Below are 20,662 nucleotides of genomic sequence, written 5' to 3'. Positions count from 1 at the left end.
TGGGCAACCTTGGAAATATAAAAACAACGCTACGAGGCGTCAAAAAGGAGATGCGGTAATTGTCACTAAAACAAGCGGCCCAACAGAATGTTCAGGCGACCCAACTTTGGGTCGCGACCCATAGGTTGGGAACCACTGATCTAAACAATACAAGCGCTCAATCTCATCTAACTTGGTTGGTTTGTTGGGTGCTCAGTGTTAGTAATTCTACCGGGATCTATGGAACCCACGCGATAAATAGGCATAGAAAACGTAGGACTAATTATTATTCGTAAAACATTTTTCTAAGAAAGAAATACCATATTTACTCGATTGTAAGCCGCGGCTTGTATTGTTTTTTAGCTGCCGTTTGTGCGGCTTTATATTTTAATTTTATACCGAAATTATTTCTACACTCCAACATTTTAATTTCTTTGGGGTTCAAAACATGTATGCGTGTACAGATTATATGTCGATATACATTCTGTTGGGTACAGTTATCAACGTAACTAACAGATATGGGCAAATATTTATACCATATAACAACAGAAAGATGTAAAAATTCTAGCGTGCGGCTTACAATCGAGGGCGGCTTATAAACGAGGGCGGCTTACAATCGAGTAAATACGGTATTTATTTGAAAAGTGCATTTCAAACAAGAAAAGTCTGTATTATCGTGTCCCTGCTGAATTGAAGTCAATCAATAGCTTGGGGCAAAGTATATATGTTTTATATAGACTTTGGCTTGGGGGACCAAAACTTTTCAAAAACCATTACATTTTGACAAAACACACAAATTTTTCTTTTGCTAAATTTTTAAGCCGTATAACCGTTAACGAATATTTAAAGTTCAACTGTTTTTTTTTTCAAATTAGAATTTTGTGAGACTATTTCTAAAGTTATTTTGAGTTCTATTTTCGGAAATAAAAAGAAATATTTGTTCACTCAAAGCTCAAATTCAAATTATTGCGCGTGAGAAATTGTCATCTGCGCTACTGGGATTTATCAATTTTCCATGGATGATTGAACACGAAAACAAGCGGATGTTTTGATTTTGTGGTTAAAGTTCAAGGTCAATGGCGATTTGTATCCGGTCATTATCAGAACGATCAATGTCATGCAGAAATTATGTGTTATCAAATAGCAGTTGTCAACGAACAGCAGTTATGTTTATGTGCATATTATCAGATAAAAAGTAAAAGTAGCAATGTTATTAATCAGTCAAACTTTACCATTAAAGACGGTGTTTAAATTTGTGCCTACATACCATGTAACTTTGCTTATCGTGCCAAAACCCAGACTTTGCGAATATTGAAGTAAGCCACGTGGAGTTAGGGTGGACCTTTCGAATAGTGACTCGCATTCAAGTGAATATCATTTAAAATAAATGCACCACGACAAATTTAGTGGGTTAATATATTAGTTTTTGTTTGTCAAAATGTTTTGTGACCAATTATTTTTTGAGATTTATTTTTTAAGTTTAGGTTGTTGCATACATTTTTCATCAGATTGTATAAAAAAATTTTTGTCCATGAGCTACTGGATTGTGGTGTAACAATTTGAATATCTTTTTCAGATTATTTTTAAACTAAACATTGTAATATTTATTCTGAACTCATGATGATGTGAAGCATGATGTGACAACAGGAAAACAGAAAACTATCTTGAAAGGTATAATAGTGGTTTATTTATTCTTATTTAATTATTTCTAATCCTTTATTCTTTGACATGTTGGTAATATGGTTTTTCTCCTTGTTGTTTGTATCATCTGTTATAAACAAGAAATGGTGCTTCAAACTTATTTAAATTGACACACATCTTAGTTTGTGAATACAGCCTCCTTAAACAAGATTTGTTAAAGGCTGTATTTGCTGAAATGTATCTGGGACCTAGGAGATTCATGTTTTGTTGGTTGGTACATTGTGTGTTTGTCCTATCTAAACCAAACCATTGTATCTGTCGTGAAATACAACAGTCTCTGAGATACATTCTCTTTTACCCTGCAGTCTTAACTTTTACCTAGTTACCTGCTTAAAACATGTCAATTTTAAGTTTGTATGAAATTACGACAGTTTGTAATTTACCTCATTGTGATCTATACTAATTAATATGCATTCTACATTCTTTATGTCCAAGCAGGGTTCGATTGTGACAACTTTGGAAGTTGGGCAGGATTTTACTTCCAAGTAATTTCAAAATCACTAATTGTATAAACATATATATATAAGAACTTTAAGACTCAGCTAATTTTACCTTAGTAGCATATTTTTTCAACTTGCAAACAAACACCAGACACTTAGAGCACAACTTAAACACATTTTGAGTAATTTGTGTTTTCTGGCGATTGTAAGTGTTTTTTTGTGACCGATCTCGATAGAAATATTGGGCATTTAATTGGCCACAGGGGACACTTTTTAAGTTTATGTATTGTGGCGGGCCATAGTGTTTTTTTAAGGTGTTTTGACCGAAACGGTCCCCCAAATTTCTCCAGCGGTTTCCCAAAATTTGAAATGTGGCTATTTTTTGGTATTTAAATGAAACACTTGCGGTCTCTTAAAACTACTTAGCGGTCACCCAAACCAAACCTTAAAAAAAAAACTGACTGGCCATACCTTTTAAATACGGTAATGAGCTTTACCCTGTTCGCTTTCACGCATGCATATAGCGCTTCCCAAACTAGGAAGTATTTGTGTAGTTTGATTAGGTGAAAATCTGGTGTGAGTTAATGTGAAATGTTAAGGATTCTCCTTAATTAATGTCCATTGTTTTAAACTAAAATAACAAAAACATGATTGTTTGCCCATAATTATGGGTCCCCTTCCCTGAAAGGGACATATTGATTTTACTCGAATTGTTAGTTTTTTTCTTCCCAAAGTTTGTCTGACTCATTTTACCATCAAATGATTAATGGATTTGGCTGAAACTTGCACTGATGGTAGATATAGTTATGTAGATATGCATGCCACTTTGTTTGTGTTGATAACCCCAGTATTTACCTCGCTAGCCCCCTAAAATGGGTGAGTTTTTTAACAGTGTCAGAATTGGCTGAAATTTGGATAGCTTGTAGAGTATGCCATTAATAGGTGTAGATTGTTGTGTTCAGTTCGCAGCCTCAACATTTACCCCACTACCACCCAAAGTGTAAAATGTATTTGTATGTTACTGGGCACCACAAACAAAAGATTTCTGTGGCGCAATAGTGTTACAAAGGCAACCAGTCATATGTTACTTGTGTGTAGGTTGCTTGGTGAACGTTTTTGGCAGTTGGGTGTTGTTAACCATATGACGTTAGAATCATTAGCGGTTGTTGCTTAAAACAGGTCTAGTCAGCCACCTAAAATGGGTTAATTTTCTAAACAACATTTAAATCAAATGAAATTTGGATCGGATTTGTCATTTATAAATGTTGCTTGTTGTGTTATACCCTATAACAGGGATGGCGAACCTTTTTAGTTGAATGGGTCACACATAAGATCATAATTCGGAAAGAAAACAAGTGGGTCAAATATTTTATTACATGTCAATGAGAATCTTGTTGCTGCATCTTCTGTGCAAGTCTTGCCATCCTAGATAGTTTTCAGCTTAACACATGCAGCAGTCATATCTGAGCTGACGATTCCTGGTACTTCTTTAGCATAAAATATGCCCAAAACTGGTTTTATTGATAAAATTCCACAGAAAGAAAAACAGTTTTTTAAATTGTTTGCATTAGTAATAAATCTAAATCTCTCCTATCTGGTCCTAAATTGATGCTGATTTTGGTAAATGATAAATTGGTTGTATGCATGTAAAATATGCATATGTAAGAAAATTGACTAATTACAAATGTTATTTTCAGCTTTCCCTCAAACTTTCATCACAGAAGAGATTCATCAAGCTTTTATGAAGTTGAATCGTCTCATGACTTCGATGGCAAGGTTTGTTTGAATTGTTTTTGTTCATGTAATGCTCAAATAATAATTACATTAGTTTGATCAAGTTTAGTTACAAAGCTATGGTGTAGAAACTAGCTGTTTTTTAATATCGCCTTCAAATTCTGGGCACAGTTGTATTACATATTGTTTTTGTATGTGTTTTTTTGATATTTTGTAATGTCTTATGTGGGTTTGTTCCTTCCATTTGGTCCAGCATGTGGATTTGAAATTACGATTCTCGTTAGATATCTATCACTGAAATTGTTCTTGTAAATTTTGACTTTATTTGACCCAGCAGTTCACATCTTAAACATAAAATTGAAGCAGCGATACCTACTAATATATATAACCCAGATTTTTTATTTGTTGTGAATATATATTTGTTTTCTTTGATGTTTGGTGTTATTGAAAGCAATGTGTTACTTACAGTTGAATTTATCTGTTTTCACTTTTTTTGGTCAGAATATTTGTTTTTGTGTTCATGGGTTATTTAGACCAGATTCTTTCTAGTCCCTGATTTGATTTAAATGCTGTAGTGTCCATGATATACACACATGTACCACCTGGCTTTAGGTTTATCCAACAGTCGGTCTGCACTCACATTAGTATGTTACATGATGGACTGTATAGCATGGAGATTTAAAGCAAAATATTGTTGTTGAGTAAGGAGTGAATGAAATAAACTAATGAAATGATACTTCTAAGTACTTGAAAGAATCTGAATAGAGCAGGATGTTGTTAACAAACAAGTCATGAATGGCATATCTTTGAAACTGGGTAAAGGTTATTGTCTGCTTTGCTAATACACAGCAAGTAGTAAATGCTGCTTGACGCAACGTTTTTGTGAAACACAAATAATTATGATATGTTGCAAGTGTTCTACCTTAAACATGCTTGAGTTTCATACTTTATCAGTTGGTACATTGTGAAGTTTGTTAAATGATTTTCAGGGACGTTCAGAGTAGAATATGAATTTAGACGTTTATATTAAGTAATTGGAACCAAAGTAAATGTGTGCTCTGGTCATTGTAAAAATGTGAAGGCATGCGTTCCTTGATGGCGATTTTCGCAGTTGATTGGGTGAATTATTTAAACAATGTTGAAGTGGATAAAATTTGGATAGTTGTAAAAATTGGCAGTTCACAGATTATGCTGTTTTGAGATGTCAATTGTTTTGTTTTGAACTGCAGCTCCACTATTTACCTAATCAGTCTTCCAAAAGGAGAGATTTTTTTGACCAAGGCTCGAATTCATTGAAATTTGGTTAATTTGTAGAAGATTCCATTTATTCATGTTGATTGTTATGTTTCACCCTGTTGCCCAAACATTTGCCCTGCAGGCCACCTAAAATGGGTGATTTTTTAATGTCCGATTTATATGAAACTTGGTTAGCTTTGCTATTTATTGGTGTTGCTTGTTTTGTTTACCCTATATTATCACTATTTACCACTTCTTTCATTTAAGATAGAACATAAGGTTGAATGAGATTTTGATAGTTTGTACTTATTTTTACTCATTTGGTGATTTTGGTTGGACTGCCTTACCAGATAATCATTACTTCATGCACTGGAGAGAGTGCGGGGGTGCTGCGCACCCCCAGCCTTGACCTTTGCATAACGTCAAAATCGCATGTTTGTTCAAGTTACATCGATTTTAGAACGTCTTTCCAGCTAAACCAGTGGTTCCCAACCTTTTTGTAGTCACGGACCTCTTTTATAAATCTTATCGGTCCGCGGACCCCCAACGTAATTTAATCTTTTTTCGTTTCCCGCATTATGCGTTATTATACTTTCGTTTTTGGGGGCAGAAGTTTAATCAACCTCCACAGTCCGTTAATCTCAATAAAGTTCTGTACTGTATCCAGGGAGTCGAACCGGAACTGAACCCGAACCCGCGAACCGGTTTGAGCGGTTAATTTCATTAATCCTGACCCGAACCGCTAATTGCGATTTTCTAAAAACCTGAACCAGAACTTTGAACCCCATATTTTGTTTGGCGTTGGACCCGAACCAGTAAAATGCAATCTGTTTTATATTTTGTGATTTTTATCAAAACAGCGCACTAAAGAATACATGAGATAACACTTATAGGGTGTATCAAAAATAACAGTGCACGGTCAAAATTCTTTTTGGGTTTGATAAGGTCTGGCAGATGATGGGTAGAATTAAATTGAAATGATTAATAATTTGAAACGGTTTAAAAACCGCAAACCGGTTTTGACCGGATAATTTGCCCGAACCAGAACTAAACCCGAAACTATACATTTTTAAAAACCTGAACCGAACCCGAACCTCTAAAAACAAAACCAAGTGAACACTGAACCAATATGACAAGCGGTTTGACTCCCTGACTGTAGCAGTCAATGCACTAAAAGAGATAAAATTTTCTAGTGTACAATACTTAAAACAAAGCACAAAGAATTCTATTGTTAATGTGTGTTGTGATGTCACAATGGAGGTAACAATCACAAGTTTTCCTGATCCAAGGGTTGATTAACAGTTTGCATTATATACAGGATTGTAAAAACGGTTTGAGAACTTAAAAATATTGTACTGTTGTTAATGCTACTTAATAGAAAAGCTACTACAAATGTTTGCCTCCACGGACCCCGTGAAACCGACTCACGGACCCCTTGGGGGTCCGCGAACCCCAGGTTGGGAACCACTGAGCTAAACAAATGCGCTTGCACTCACACCATTAATCAACAGACGTCGATTAACAATTGTAATTGTTTCCCACTAAACGGGCATTTTAATGCAACATAAACATGACGTATTTAATATTATTTGTCGCAATTACTTTCTGCAATAAAAATTAATTTGAAAAAGGTTAATGAATTGATTCGTAAGCCGTGTTTGATGTCCGTTTGCAAAGCACTGCAACGGCCTAAACTTGATCCAAGGTGACCTAAGTTTAGGCGTCACCAATACAAAGTCGGGTATATTAGAACGTAAATTGCTTTTACTTTTATTTCCCATCGTAACACAATACTAAAACTAAATGGTTGTTAAAATTGCTGATTCGGCAAACACAAACAAATTACGCCAAGTGACTATTTGCAAATTAATGTGATAGAAACTAAACTACAGGCTAAACCATGTAAAAGGTGTCGGTATTTCGTCCTATATGGGTACAAATACTGCACATGGTATAGGCATCGGCATCGATTATCAAAAGTCGCAACCCCGGTACTTTTTAAAACTCTACACCTATGACTTCATGTATGATCATGTGTATCATGAAGCAAAGTTAGTCATATGATTCTATCACAATGTGAAGGGTTGGGGAAGATAAATATATTGTTGGTCTTGCTATCTGCCACCAATATTGGGTAGTTAATGTGGTTGTATTTTTATGGGTCCCCTTCCCTGAAGGGGACACATATTGTTTTTGTCCGTATTTTTTTTTCTTTTTTCTGTCTAACACTGGCTTGTTAAACGCATTTGGTTAAGAAAGAGTGCTTTAAATTTATTCCAATTTGCACAGGTGTTAGTTATTAACCCGAATTTGATCCTCCTGAAGTTTGACCCAGATTGACCAAGCGGTTCACCCACAGGCCCCCAAAACGTAATTTTTTTAAAACGGCGGCGCTGACTAAAGTACAGCATCTTGGAGTTTCATTCTTTGTTGTTGGTGCAATGTAAGGTTTTTCAAAGAATTTTGTATCTTTTTTTCGGATTCACCCATTTTTCACCCTTTAAACCTCGAAATAATCGGTTTTAGTTTAAGGCAGAAATACAAGCCCTATGGTGCAGAAATATTTACAACATTTAACGATTGTTTAAGCATGGTATTCGTTTAGTATTTAAAATTTTGCCAGTTACCTTTACAACCCATAATATGTGTACGCTATCAGTCAGATATAAGTCCCAAGGGAGGAGTTCACTGGTTTACGATTAAGGCGGCGGAGCGGGAGTGCTCAGCTTGACGTCCGGACAGACATTTTACAAGACAGTCGTTTGGGTGATTAGAAATCCGCTGTTTTTTGTGCAGTAATGCTGTGTCGTTTTATTGAGTAATGACGCGCATTTTCAGTTTTGGAGAAGGTTATAGACTAGTGATGGGACGATACCAGGTTTTGAAGCGAGTATCGATACCGAGTACCGAGTACTTAAGTACAGTGTTGTACTTGGTTGTATATATATCACCTGCTAATTTATCTGCCATGGCCGGCGTACAGGCGTGTACACACACATGCCGAAAAAAGTAATCTCCATACGATAGTGAAAAAAATACGTAACCTGGCGGAACTTTTTCCCAAATTTGTACTGTCCGAAGCATATATTGGCACAAAGTTTTCAGTGTTCTTATAGTGTAAATCGGCCTTTGGTACTCGCACGTTGGTATCGAAAACTGAAACAAAATATTTTGATACCGAGTACGACTATCGATACCACTGAAATCGTTCGATACCATCGAGTACCGGGTACCCGTCCCATCACTATTATACACCTAAGACGTAATTTAAACTCGATAAACGTACTTCGGTTTCGTTTATGTCAGGCAAAACGTTGTTGATCAACATAAATATGAAAAAATAAACTTAACTTTTTCGAACGCCGCAATAAATGGTTTTTTAATTCTCATTGTCAGCTTAGACGTCGCGAAACCATGGGTCACTAAAGGTCAACTTGTAGGCATTACAACACAGTTAAGAATTTTTTGTCATAACATATCTTTTTTATTTTTGACAAATCAATTCAAGAATCAGTACTTAAAGTCATGTATAAATTAGGTTAAACCAGGGGTGCACAACCTTTTTGCTAGGACGGTCGCATCGCAGATCTTTATTTTTCCAACGGCCGCCATTTGCCTTCTTGTTTTTGTTTCAATATTACTGATGTAAAAAAATTGGTTTATATCATATATATGTACCATCTTATGGCACCTAAAAGCCCAGATTAACTTCCAGCCTGGTGCACAGATTAAGCTGCACGGTATGAAGATCAGTCTTGCATGTTTATGATGTCATAATCTATATTGTGATGTTTGAGGTACCTGTTTTGTTCGCATTGTTTGCAAACAATAGGCGTGCAAAAAGCCTGATGCATGTGTCTACTGGGCTGGTAATACTCTTTTGCTATCACAAAAACTGTATAGAGCAGTTTAAAAATCAAAATATTTAGCAAAGAAGTTTTATTTAAGTCACAGTCGCCATTACATCCATTTTGTAAAACATGTTCACGGCCGCACAAACTCGTCTCCCCCGGCCACAGGTTGTGCACCACTGGGCTAAACGGTATTGTTGAACACTAAGTACTGCATGCTGTTAAAAACAGTGTCAAAGGGTCATTAAACAGTCGATTTGCGAAATAAAGTTAGGTGAAAATCAAGTTGTTATGTATGCCTTTGTAGAAAACGACTTTTTTTATATAGTGTCTAATGTAACAGTTAAGGCTTTCTAGGAAAATTTGTGTTTAAAAAGTGAACTTGAACAACAATATCAAGGTCAAAGCAAGAGATTAAATTGAAAGTGTTTTTCCCTTTTTTTTACACAGATTTTTTTGTAATTATATGACAATAATGATGCAAAAAGAATACGGACAAAAACTTTTAAAGTTAAGTTAATGCTTTGTGAAAAATTGTTCTTAAGCAGGGAGTCGAACCGCTTGTCATACAGGTTCGGTTCGTTTTGTTTTTAAGGGTTCAGGTTCGGTTCCGGTTTTGTTCCGGTTTGGGCAAATTATCCGGTCCGAAGCGGTTTGCAGTTTTTAAACCGGTTCAAATTTCCATTTGTTTCAATTTAATTCTAAACATCATCTACCTGGCCTTATCAAACTCCTAAAGAATCTTGCCCGTGTACTGTTAATTTTTGACACGCCCTATAAGTGTTATCTTTCGTATTCTTCAGTGCGCTGTTTCAAAAAAATCACAAAATATAAAACAGACTGCGTTTTTTACTGGTTCGGTTCGGGTTCGGGTCCAACACCAAACAAAATATGGGGTTCAACCCCGGTTCGGGTTTTTCGGAAATCATAATTAGTGGTTCGGGTTTAATGAAATTAATCGCTCAAATCGGTTCGCGGCTTCAGTTCCGGTTCGACTCCCTGTTCTTAAGAATCAAAAAATAACCGCAACATTTGTTTACCGCAAATCCGCATGAACACGTGTGTGGGGACCCATTCGTTTTTGCTTGCAGAAACAATCATATATAATATGTAAATAAAATTGTGTATAGTATAGTAAATTGGTAAATATTGTATAGAATATATAAAATAGAAGTATATCAAAAAGCCACTTTTCTAGTTCTAGTCTAATTTGTAAAAAAATGAGATGCTCTATTTTCATTTCTAATCTAATTCAAAAAACTGAAAAAAATCTAGTTGTCCAAGTCTGCCTTTAGGTAGGGTACGGCATTTCTTTTAGTTGGAAAAGGTAAATTACAAGTTTTTGTTGAATACCACACTGTAGATCAGTGGTTCTTAACCTTTTTTCCTTGCTGCACCCCTTTCAAATCACTAATCAATTTTCGCACCCCCTTTCAAATCACTAACCAATTTTCGCTCCCCCTTCTGTAATTGCTTAAATAGAATAGACCTAACCAACCTTAATGATTCAGCATCCCCGCACCCCCTAGGAACAGTTCTCGCACCCCTTGGGGGTGCGTGCACCCCAGGTTAAGAACCCCTGCTGTAGATGATTGTAGCTGCTTGTAATGGTTAATAGCCACTGGTTTGGCAGTGTTTGGATTTTTCTTCGAATGTGCACTGACTGTTTTGTTATTAAATTTAGATCAGCATTATTATGGGTCCCCTTCCTTGAAGGGGACACATCTTGATTTTACTCGATTTCTTTTTTTTTCTTTTCTTTTTTTTCTTCCCTGAAGTTTGTCCACCCCATTTTGCCCTGAAATGTTTGATGGATTTGGATGAAACTTTCACAGATGGTAGATATAGTTGTGTAGATGTGCCATCTGCTTCGTTTGTCATGATAACCCCAGTATTTACCCCGCTAGCCCCCAAAATGTAAAATGTGGTTTGTGCGCACCACAAACGTTAGTTTTGTGTGATGTTATAAAGGCAACTACATATGGTACTTATGTTTAAGGATCGCTTGGTGAACGTGTTTGCGGATAGCAGTCAAGGGGGTTGTTCACAGCCTTGTGACGTCACAAGGTTGTTGGTTAAAACGCCCCCTAGTGGTCAAAATTGAAACATTGGCCAATTTGGACAAAATTTTACAGGATTGTTGTTTGGGTCATTGTAGTTTCATATTTTCAACATTAGGGTGAAGAACCCCATCAGTTACCCCACTAGCCCCCTAAAATGGGTGAATTTTTAAACAGGGTCGGAATTGGCTGAAATTTGGATAGCTTGTACAATTTGCCATTTACAAATGATGATTGTTGTGTTAAACCCTGTAGCCCCAGCATTGACCCCACTAGCCCCCTAAAATGGGTGAATTTTTAAACAGGGTTGGATTTGGCTGAAATTTGGATAGCTTGTAGAATTTGCCATTGACAAATGACGATTGTTGTGTTAAACCCTGTAGCCCCAGCATTTACCCCACTAGCCCCCTAAAAAGGGTAAATTTTTTAAACAGGGTCGGAACTGGCTGAAATTTGGATAGCTTGTACAATTTGCCATTTACAAATGACGATTGTTGTGTTAAACCCTGTAGCCCCAATAGTCACCCTACTAGCCCCCTAAAATGGGTGTGTTTTTAAACAGTGCGCAATTGTTGGAAATGTTATGCCATTTATAGGTATCGATTGTTGTGTTTTACTTCTTTGTTTTAATCTAGACAAACTTTAAACAATGCTTCAATTGAGTCGATTTGTATAGTTTGAACTTTGCATAGCGTGACTATTTAATCCTAGTACCAATCACAGTGTTTTACTTTACAACACCAAAGTTTCTTATGGTTATCTCTTGAAATGCAGTATTTACAACTTTGCATGTGTGGGGACCCATGAGTTTCTGCCTGCAGAAACAACTAACGTTTTAAAAGACGGTGGCTAATATGGGACCCAATATAAAATAAGTGAAGGAATTATGGGTCCCCTTCCCTGAAGGGGACACATATTGTTTTTGTCTATATTTTTTTTTTCTTTTTTTCTTTTTTCTTTTTTTCTTTCTAACGCAGATTTGTTCCCACGTTTTGGTCAACAAAGAATGGTTCAATCTTTTTCAAATTTACACACATTGTAGATATTGGTCTAAAGATGGTCCATGTAAATTTTGACCCCGTTTGATCCCTCGGTTCACCCACAGCCCCCCAAAACGTGAAATTTTTAGCGCGGCTATTGTTCCCACGTTTTGGTCAAGAAAGAATGGTTCAAACTTTTTCAAATTTATACACATTACAGATATTGGTCTAAAGATGGTCCATGTTAATTTTGACCCCGTATGACCCAGAGGTTCACCCACAGGCCCCCGAAACGTAAATGTGTCTAACGCTCGTTTGGTCAAGAAAGACACTGTAGGCAGAAGTACCAAGAGAGTAACTCACTGGTTTACGATAGCGGGAGGGCTCAGCTTGACGTCGGACAGATGTTTTACGAGACGTCGTTTCAGTGATTAGCAATCAGCTGTTTTGCACAGCAATGCTATTTCGTTTTATTAAGTTATCACTCACATTTTTAGTTTTGGCGAAGGTTTTACACCTATGACGTGATTTAAACCTAATAACCATGCTTCGGTTTTGTATATGTCAAGAAAAACTTTGTTAATCAAAGTTAAGATGAAAAAATTAACTTGACTTTATTGCCAAATAAATATTTTTTTAAATGCTCGTTGTCAGGTTGGCCGCCGCATGATCACGGGTTACTTAAGGTCAACTAGTCGGTATTACAAATACAGCTCAGAACTTTCTTCATAACTTAGCGTTTTTTTGACATTTAATTTAGGAGTCAATACTCAAGGCATGTATAAAATAGGCTTAACAGTATTGTTGAACACGAATGACGGCGAGCTTTTGAAAACGGTGTCAAAAGGTCAAACAGTCGTTTGGCGTGTGCACCCTGAGAGGTTACTACAGGTCAATGGTACTCGTTTTGCAAAACAAAGTTAAATGAAAAACAATTTGTTATGTATACACTTGTAGCAAGTTGCTTTTTAATTTAAAATCTCTGCAAAACAACTGTTACAGCTTTCTAAAAAAATTGTGTTCAAAACCCGACCTTGGAGGACTATATCAGGGTCAAAGCAAGAGATTAGATTTAAGTCTTTGTTACGTTTTTTTAATGTTTTTGTAATTACATGACAATAATAGTGCAAAAAGAATACGAACAATTTTTGTTGTTGTTGGGTTAATGCTTTCTAAAAATTTGTCCTTAAGAATCTAAAAATCACCGCAACATTTGTTTACTGTAAATCCGCACAAACGCGCGTGTGGGGACCCATTAGTTTTTGTTTACAAAAACAATCATATGTGTAGATCAAATGATGTGTATAGTAAATTGGTAAATATCGTTTAGAATATATAAAATGGAAGTATATCAGAAAGCCACTCTTCTAGTTATATTTATGTTTTAAAATAGATCATAGTGTATGTGCAAGGGCAATATGTGCTAAGCCACCCTTCTAGTTATATATTATCATAATGGCATTTTAAAAGCAGTTTTTAGATGACTTTTTTTCCGCAACTGGTGTTGTATGGAATGGTAGCAGTATGCAGATTTAGTGATTGTGGCATGTTTGTAAGTTTATCTGTACGTTACACATCAGCATAAACTAATTTAATGATAAAGATGCCTATATTTTAGCTCGAATGTTCTTTGGAACTGTAGCATGACCTAAATATGTGAAGCTGTGTTAGTAATTATGGGTCCCCTTCTCTAAAGGGGACACATATTGATTTTACTCGAATTGTTTGTTTGTTTTTCTTCGTTTTGTTTCTTCCCAAAGTTTGTCCGACTCGTTTTTCCATCAAATGTTTGATTGGTTTGGCTGAAATTTACACAGATGGTAGATATAGTTATGTAGATGTGCATCCCACTTTGTTTTTGTTGATAACCCCAGTATTTACCCCGCTAGCCCCCTAAAATGGCTATTTTTCTTCCCGAAGTTTGTCCGACTTGTTTTTCTATCAAATGTTTAATGGATGTGGCTGAAACTTATACAGATGGTAGATAAAGTTATAATGTGCATCCCACTTTGTTTGTCCAAATAACCCTAGTATTTACCCCGCCAGCCCCCTAAAATGGGTGAGTTTGTAAACAGTGTCAGAACTGGCTGAAATTTGGATAGCTTGTAGAGTATGCCATTTATAGTTGTCGATTGTTGTGTTCAACCCTGTAGCCCTAACATTTACCCCACAAGCCCCCAAAGTGTAAAACGTATTTGTATGTTACTGGGCACCACAAACGAACGATTTCTGTTGCTCAATAGTGTTACAAGGGCAACCAGTTGTATGTTACTCATTTGTGACTTTGTGGATTGCTTGGTGAACGTTTTTGTGCCCTATGATGTCAGAAACATTAACGGTTGTTGCTCAAAACACCTCTAGTGGTCAACATTTTAAACATTGGCGGAATTGGTTGAAACTTTGCAGTACTATTGATTGAGTCATTGAGGTTCCCTTTTTTTAGTTTGTGTGTCGGACCCCATTAGTTATCCTACTAGCCCCCTAAAATGGGTCAGTTTTTTAAACAGTGTCGGGATTGGATGAAATTTGGGTAGTATGTGGACTATGCTATTTGTAGGTTTCAATTGATGTGTTTTACCTTGTAGCCCCAACATTTACTCAACTAGCCCCCTAAAATAAATCAACTTTTAAAAAACTTCCTAATTATATGAAATTTTGCAAAGTTTATTAAACATACTAAGTCCTCAAATGTTATGTTTTGCCCTGTAGCACCACAACTTAACCAACTAGTTCCTAAAATAGGTGACCCTTTTCACAATGTTTGAATTGAATGAAAACCGGACAGCTTGTAGAATTTGCTATTTATTTTTTGTTTTACCCCATTATGCCACTACTTACTCCTTCGTTTCTTTTAAAAGGAATGTTAAATAGGACATACTTCAAACAATATCTGGGGTGAATCTAAATTTATATAGTTTGTACTCTACATAGCATTATTATTTAAGCCCAGTGCCGATCACTGCGTTTTACCTTACAACACTAAACGCTCACATGGTTATCTCTTAAAATGCATTATCTACAACTTTGCATGTGTGGGGACCCATGAGTTTCTGCTTGCAGAAACAACTAAGGTTATAAAAGACAGTAGATGGTATGGGACCCAACATAAAATAAGCATAGGAAATATATCAATGTTTTAAAATAGGTTATGGTGTATATGCAAGGGCAATATGTGCTAAGCCACCCTTCTAGTTGTATTTGCCTGTGTGGCTACATTTTCTATACTGATTGATATGTATGTCATTGTTGCAAAATGCAAATACTTAATAACAAATAGACAATAAATGTTTGGGCAAAAAATTACCAGCTTATTTGATGAAACCTTATTTGTTTTAAAAAAATATGTGTCATAAATTTTGTCACTTGAGAAAACATTGCCCTGCTCATGTTAATAATCAACCTCCCCCAAACAGTTAAATCTTAACTGACAGAACAAATTTTGTTTTTTAGCACCAATCATTTTGAGTAACTATAATTAGGTTCATTCCCCTAATGTACTGAACTTGCTTGATTTGTTGTTTGTTTTTAAATATGATTATAATAATTTTGGAGCAGTTAAGGCTCATTTAAAAACAGTTCATTACCTTAAATCAGTGTTTCCCAACCTATGGGTCACGACCCAAAGTTGGGTTGCCTGGCAATTCTGTTGGGTCGCCTGTTTTTGTGGCATTAAAAGCATCTACTCCTTCACTTCGTTTCGTAGCGCTATTTTATTATTTCCCAAGGCTATAAATTGTTGCCCAATAATAATTATGGGTCCGCTTCCCTGAAGGGGACACATATTGATTTTACTCAAATTTTTTTTTTTTTTCTTTTTTCTTCTCCCCAAAGTTTGTCCGACTCGTTTTTCCATCAAATCCTTGATGGATTTGGCTGAAATTTACACAGATGGTAGATGTAGTTATGTAGATGTGCATCCCACTTTGTTTTTGTTGATAACCCCAGTATTTACCCCGCTAGCCCCCTAAAATGGGTATTTTTTCACCAAAGTTTGTCTGACTCGTTTTTCCATCAAATGTTTGATGGATTTGGCTGAAATTTACACAGATGGTAGATGTAGTTATGTAGATGTGCATCCCACTTTGTTTTTGTTGATAACCCCAGTATTTACCCCGCTAGCCCCCTAAAATGGGTATTTTCCCCCGAAGTTTGTCAGACTCGTTTTTCTATCAAATCCTTGATGGATTTGGATGAAATTTACACAGATGGTAGATGTAGTTATGTAGATGTGCTTCCCACTTCGTTTTTGTTGATAACCCCAGTATTTACCCCGCTAGCCCCCTAAAATGGGTGAGTTTTTAAACAGTGTCAGAATTGGCTGAAATTTGGATAGCTTGTAGAGTATGACATTTATAGATGTCGATTGGTGTGTTCAACCATGTAGCCCCATCATTTACCCCACAAGCCCCTAAAGTGTAAAACGTATTTGTATGTTACTGGGCACCACAAACGAAAGATTTCTGTTGCTCAATAGTGTTACAAGGGCAAGCAGTTGTATGTTACTCTTTTATGACTTTGTGGATTGCTTGGTGAACGTTAGTTAGGGGGTTGTTAACAGCCCTATGACATCTGAAACATTAACGGTTGTCGCTCAAAACACCTCTAGTGGTCGAAATTTTAAACATTGGCGGATTGGGCTGAAATTTTGCAGTACTATTGATTGAGTCATTGAGATTTCATATTTTTTTAGTGTAAGTGTCTGACCCCATTAGTTACCCCACTAGTCCCCTACAATGGGTCAGTTTTTTAAACAGTGTCGGGATTGGATAAAATTTGGGGTAGTATGTGGTCTATGCTATTTGTAGGTTTCAGTTGATGTGTTTTACAGCCCCAACATTTACTCAACTAGCCCCCTAAAATAAATGAACTTTTAAAAAACATTCTAAACATACTCAAATGTTATGTTTTTACATAGTATTATTATTTAAGCCCAGTGCCGATCACTGCGTTTACCTTACAACACCAAACTTTCACATGGTTATCTCTTGAAATGCATTATCTACAACTTCGCATGTGTGGGGACCCATGAGCTTCTGCTTGCAGAAACAACTAAGGTTATAAAAGATAGTGGATGGTATGGGACCCAATATAAAATAAGCATAGGAAATATATCGATGTTTTAAAATAGGTTATAGTGTATATGCAAGGGCAATATGTGCTAAGCCACCCTTCTAGTTTCAAGACAATTTGGCGTGGTAGTGGTTAATTCTGATTGTGACGTCATAATGTTTGTGTGAGATTACTGTTAAGCGTTGTCTGGCTGATAATGCTTTGAGCCAGCTCTAAGTTGGTTAAAAATAAACGAATATCATTTGTTTGATTTTTCAAATTGGCGAAGAAATTTTCGAAAAGCTACTCTGATTTACAAATAAAAATAAACCCAAAATATTAAGAATGTATGTTTATGGGTCGCAAGAATCCACAAAACCAAATTTTGGGAAGTATTTGGGTCGCGACAAAAAAAGGTTGGAAACCACTGCCTTAAATGACTGGGAAAGTGACATTTTTTCGGTGTTTTGATCATTTTGTGGTACATCTATTAATTATATGTTGGAGATTTAAGTGTTTACGAATGTTACTTTTAGATTTCATCACATGAGGATTCACCTCCTGTTCCTAATTTGATCACCAGACTACATGGCAAGGTTTGCAAGATTTTGTTACTGTGTTTATATACAGCATAATAGACTTGTATTACAAAAAAGTTGTTTCTGATTCTGTTGAAAACTACATTAAACAGGATGAGTTTAAAAAAACGAAAATTAGTTAATGTATTTTTTTAATAAAGTGAAATTTTTGTGCTTTGTGAGATTAAGCTTTATTTATAAATTTACAACTTGTTTTAAGCTTTAACTTGCTTCTTTTCTTACAGAACTCACAGAGAAGACCTTCTGACACTCAGTTTCATTTCAACAGTGTCTTGTCGAGCGATTCTGTTTTTTTTTGTAATCTCTATGTAGTAGTCTCCAATAATTGTTTAGTGAGGCTGAGAATGTCTGCTCTTCCGCCTGCTTGTGTAATGGTGGTTGGGATTTGCTTGGCTGATGTTGTGGTTGTGGCTGGTTTGCCTCAATCACGCATCGAGTATGGCTGTCTGAATTGTTGGAGTTTGTGTTTCGATGCCAGATAGGCGACTGGGTGGTGGGATAGCAACTGGTTCGCAACGGGGATCGGGCTGTTCCCGTTTTAAACCGGTGTGTGTATGGGCTGCTCGCGCGGCTGTACACTGCAGTTATTTGTTCCTGCTCATCGGTAGGGGCACTTAGCTAGTAGGAATGCTTACCTCGCTAGTTCATGTGTTTACTGTTCGGACCCTGTTTACTGGTATAGGTGGGCAGCTGCCTGTGGGCTGTGCACCGCCGCTAGACATCTCCCCCTCTAATTGACGGCACAGTATTGTTGTGATTCGGGTTTGATGTCAGTATTGATGCTTCTCAGTTAAGGCCTTGTCAAAGATGTTTGTCTGCGGGCTTCTCTTTCTCGGCTGGCGCTGGTCTGTGGCACTTCTTTACTGGCTGACTGGAGGATGTATGTTTTGTTGCGGTCTGTGTTGCCTGCTGTCATTAGTGTTGTAGGGCAGAGCTTGGCTGAATATTTTAGGCTAGAGCGATGACCCTGCAGCATTTAGTGATGATTGCATGGTTCGCCAAGTCTGTTGGTATGGTGCTAGTCTGGAGCGGCTCAGGGAAGGTTACCCAAATAAGTGGCTTTGTCACAGTTGGAGCTGGAACTGGGTTATATCCTTGCTAGCTGACTGTTGTAAGAATCAATTAGGCTTTTTTGTCTGGTGTCAGTCTGAAGCTTCTTGGCAGATGTTGTCTGAGACCCTAACCCGGTCACTTTTTAAGATGGCTGATGCTGGTTGCAAAGGACTGTCTGTCTGTTGTATGTCATGTTATTTTCGGTCTGGTATGCCGGATGTTGGCTGGGGGCAGGCTGGTGGAGGGAAGCTGAAAGACTGGTCCACTGTCAACCGTAAGGGGTGGGTCCACGTTCGGCCAACTGAAGCGGGGCTGTCATCTGGTTCTCAGATGGCATTGAATTGGTTATGTCATGTGTCTTTGCTGTCCTCTATTAGGCTAACTGTATATGTGGATTCAGCTTAGGCAGATTAAGATAAAACTTTCTTTAATTCTAATATAGATACGGTGTTGCATTTCAGGTGTGTTTATTCTGCCAAAGTTTGTTTTGTGTATTGTTGATATAGTGTTGTTGTATGACTACATTGGTATATGTGCCTGTGGTGTTGCAGTGGTTTATATGTTTGTGTTATATATTAAAGCTACATTATAACAATTATTTAAGTGACATGTCGTATGCCGCCTGAGACCTGACTGGCATGCCTGTCTACAGCCTGTGTTGTATTGTTGAGATTGGGTTTGATATGTCTAATTCAAGCTTGGAACATCTTGGTCAATGTTGTTTGAATGCAATTTCAGCAGACTGAGACCAGGTTGCCTTTGCTTAAAGTAGGCATTGAATTGTTGTTAATATCGAGTCTGTGCGCTTGGTGCTTTGGCCGATGTTGGCTGGATCAAGCAGCCAACTGAAGCTGGGCTGTCTGCTGTAGACATTACACTGTTGGGTGGGACTGATGTTTGAATGAAGTCTTCCATGCCAAAGCATCACCTGTAACAAGTAAGTTGTAGAAATATATTACATATTTTTTTCCTTGCAACTGTAGTGTATGTGTCATTGAAATGTTTGGTATAACAAACCCATAACCTATATGTTTTGTGTTCTATTTTTAAGTAGGAATAATTTTTAAATCATTTTTGGTTAAGCATTTAAATTACAAAAGATATTTTGAAATAAATGATATAAATAGTCAATAAATTTTTGCTTCAAATACTTAAATTTAAATTTTTGCTTCAAATATAAAATTAACTACATATGTAATACTAATAAGTTGTAATTTTTGTTTTGCAGACTCGTTGCAAGGTGGACAACCTACTCCTTCCAATTTTATTGTTGTGTTTATTGTTTTTCGTTTCGCAACGCTTGGTGTCATTAGGTAGCTGACTTAAATTCTGAATCAGGCAGGTTTACAATCAGGAGTTTCCCCTCCCCACATAGATTAAGCAGTGCTTCACCCCCCCTTTCCGGGTGTTCTCTGCATCCTATACCTACTTTAACTTAGATTAAGCAGTGTTTCACCCCCCCTACCTACTTTAACTTAGATTAAGCAGTGTTTCACCCACCTTTCAGGGTGTTCTTTGCATCCTATACCTACTTTAACTTAGATTAAGCAGTGTTTCACCCACCTTTCAGGGTGTTCTCTGCATCCTATTCTTACTTTAACTTAGATTAAGCAGTGCTTCACCCTCTTTCCGGGTGTTCTCTGCATCCTATACCTACTGTAACTTAGATTAAGCAGTGCCTTTTTTAATTTCTTTCCCCACAAAACGCATGTAAGGCGATGGCTCACTCCATTTTTGGTGTTAAGTCATTGTTTTGCAGCAAACTGTGGCAGCCTGATAACGCGTACTGCTCCTTCCATTGCAACCATGTTTTGTCAAGAGTAAATTTTGTTTGATACAAAGTGCGGTCAATCACACAAAAAAGGGCTGCACACCATTTTAAGTTGTAAGGGGGTCGCCCAAAGAAAGGGCTCTTACACTAGTTAAGTTGTAAGGGGGGTCGCCCAAAGAACGGGCTCTTACACTAGTTAAGTTGTAAGG

General features: G+C 36.9%; 1 long non-coding RNA gene across 1 annotated transcript; it reads left to right on the top strand.

Annotated features, from left to right (window-relative positions):
* The first annotated feature begins 1,562 nt into the window (after positions 1 to 1,562).
* LOC145233737 (uncharacterized) lies at positions 1,563 to 19,992 on the top strand. Its single transcript, XR_013861173.1, has 5 exons — positions 1,563 to 1,650; positions 3,818 to 3,896; positions 17,567 to 17,626; positions 17,854 to 19,619; positions 19,911 to 19,992. It is a non-coding gene; the product is annotated as an uncharacterized LOC145233737 (long non-coding RNA).
* Positions 19,993 to 20,662: the final 670 nt, after the last annotated feature.

This window comes from Phallusia mammillata, chromosome 6 (assembly GCF_965637545.1).
Source record: "Phallusia mammillata chromosome 6, kaPhaMamm4.hap1.1, whole genome shotgun sequence".
Classification (NCBI taxonomy): Eukaryota; Metazoa; Chordata; class Ascidiacea; order Phlebobranchia; family Ascidiidae; genus Phallusia; species Phallusia mammillata.
The sequence above is the reverse complement of the archived record's forward strand: the minus strand, read 5'-3'. Positions and strand labels throughout refer to the sequence as shown.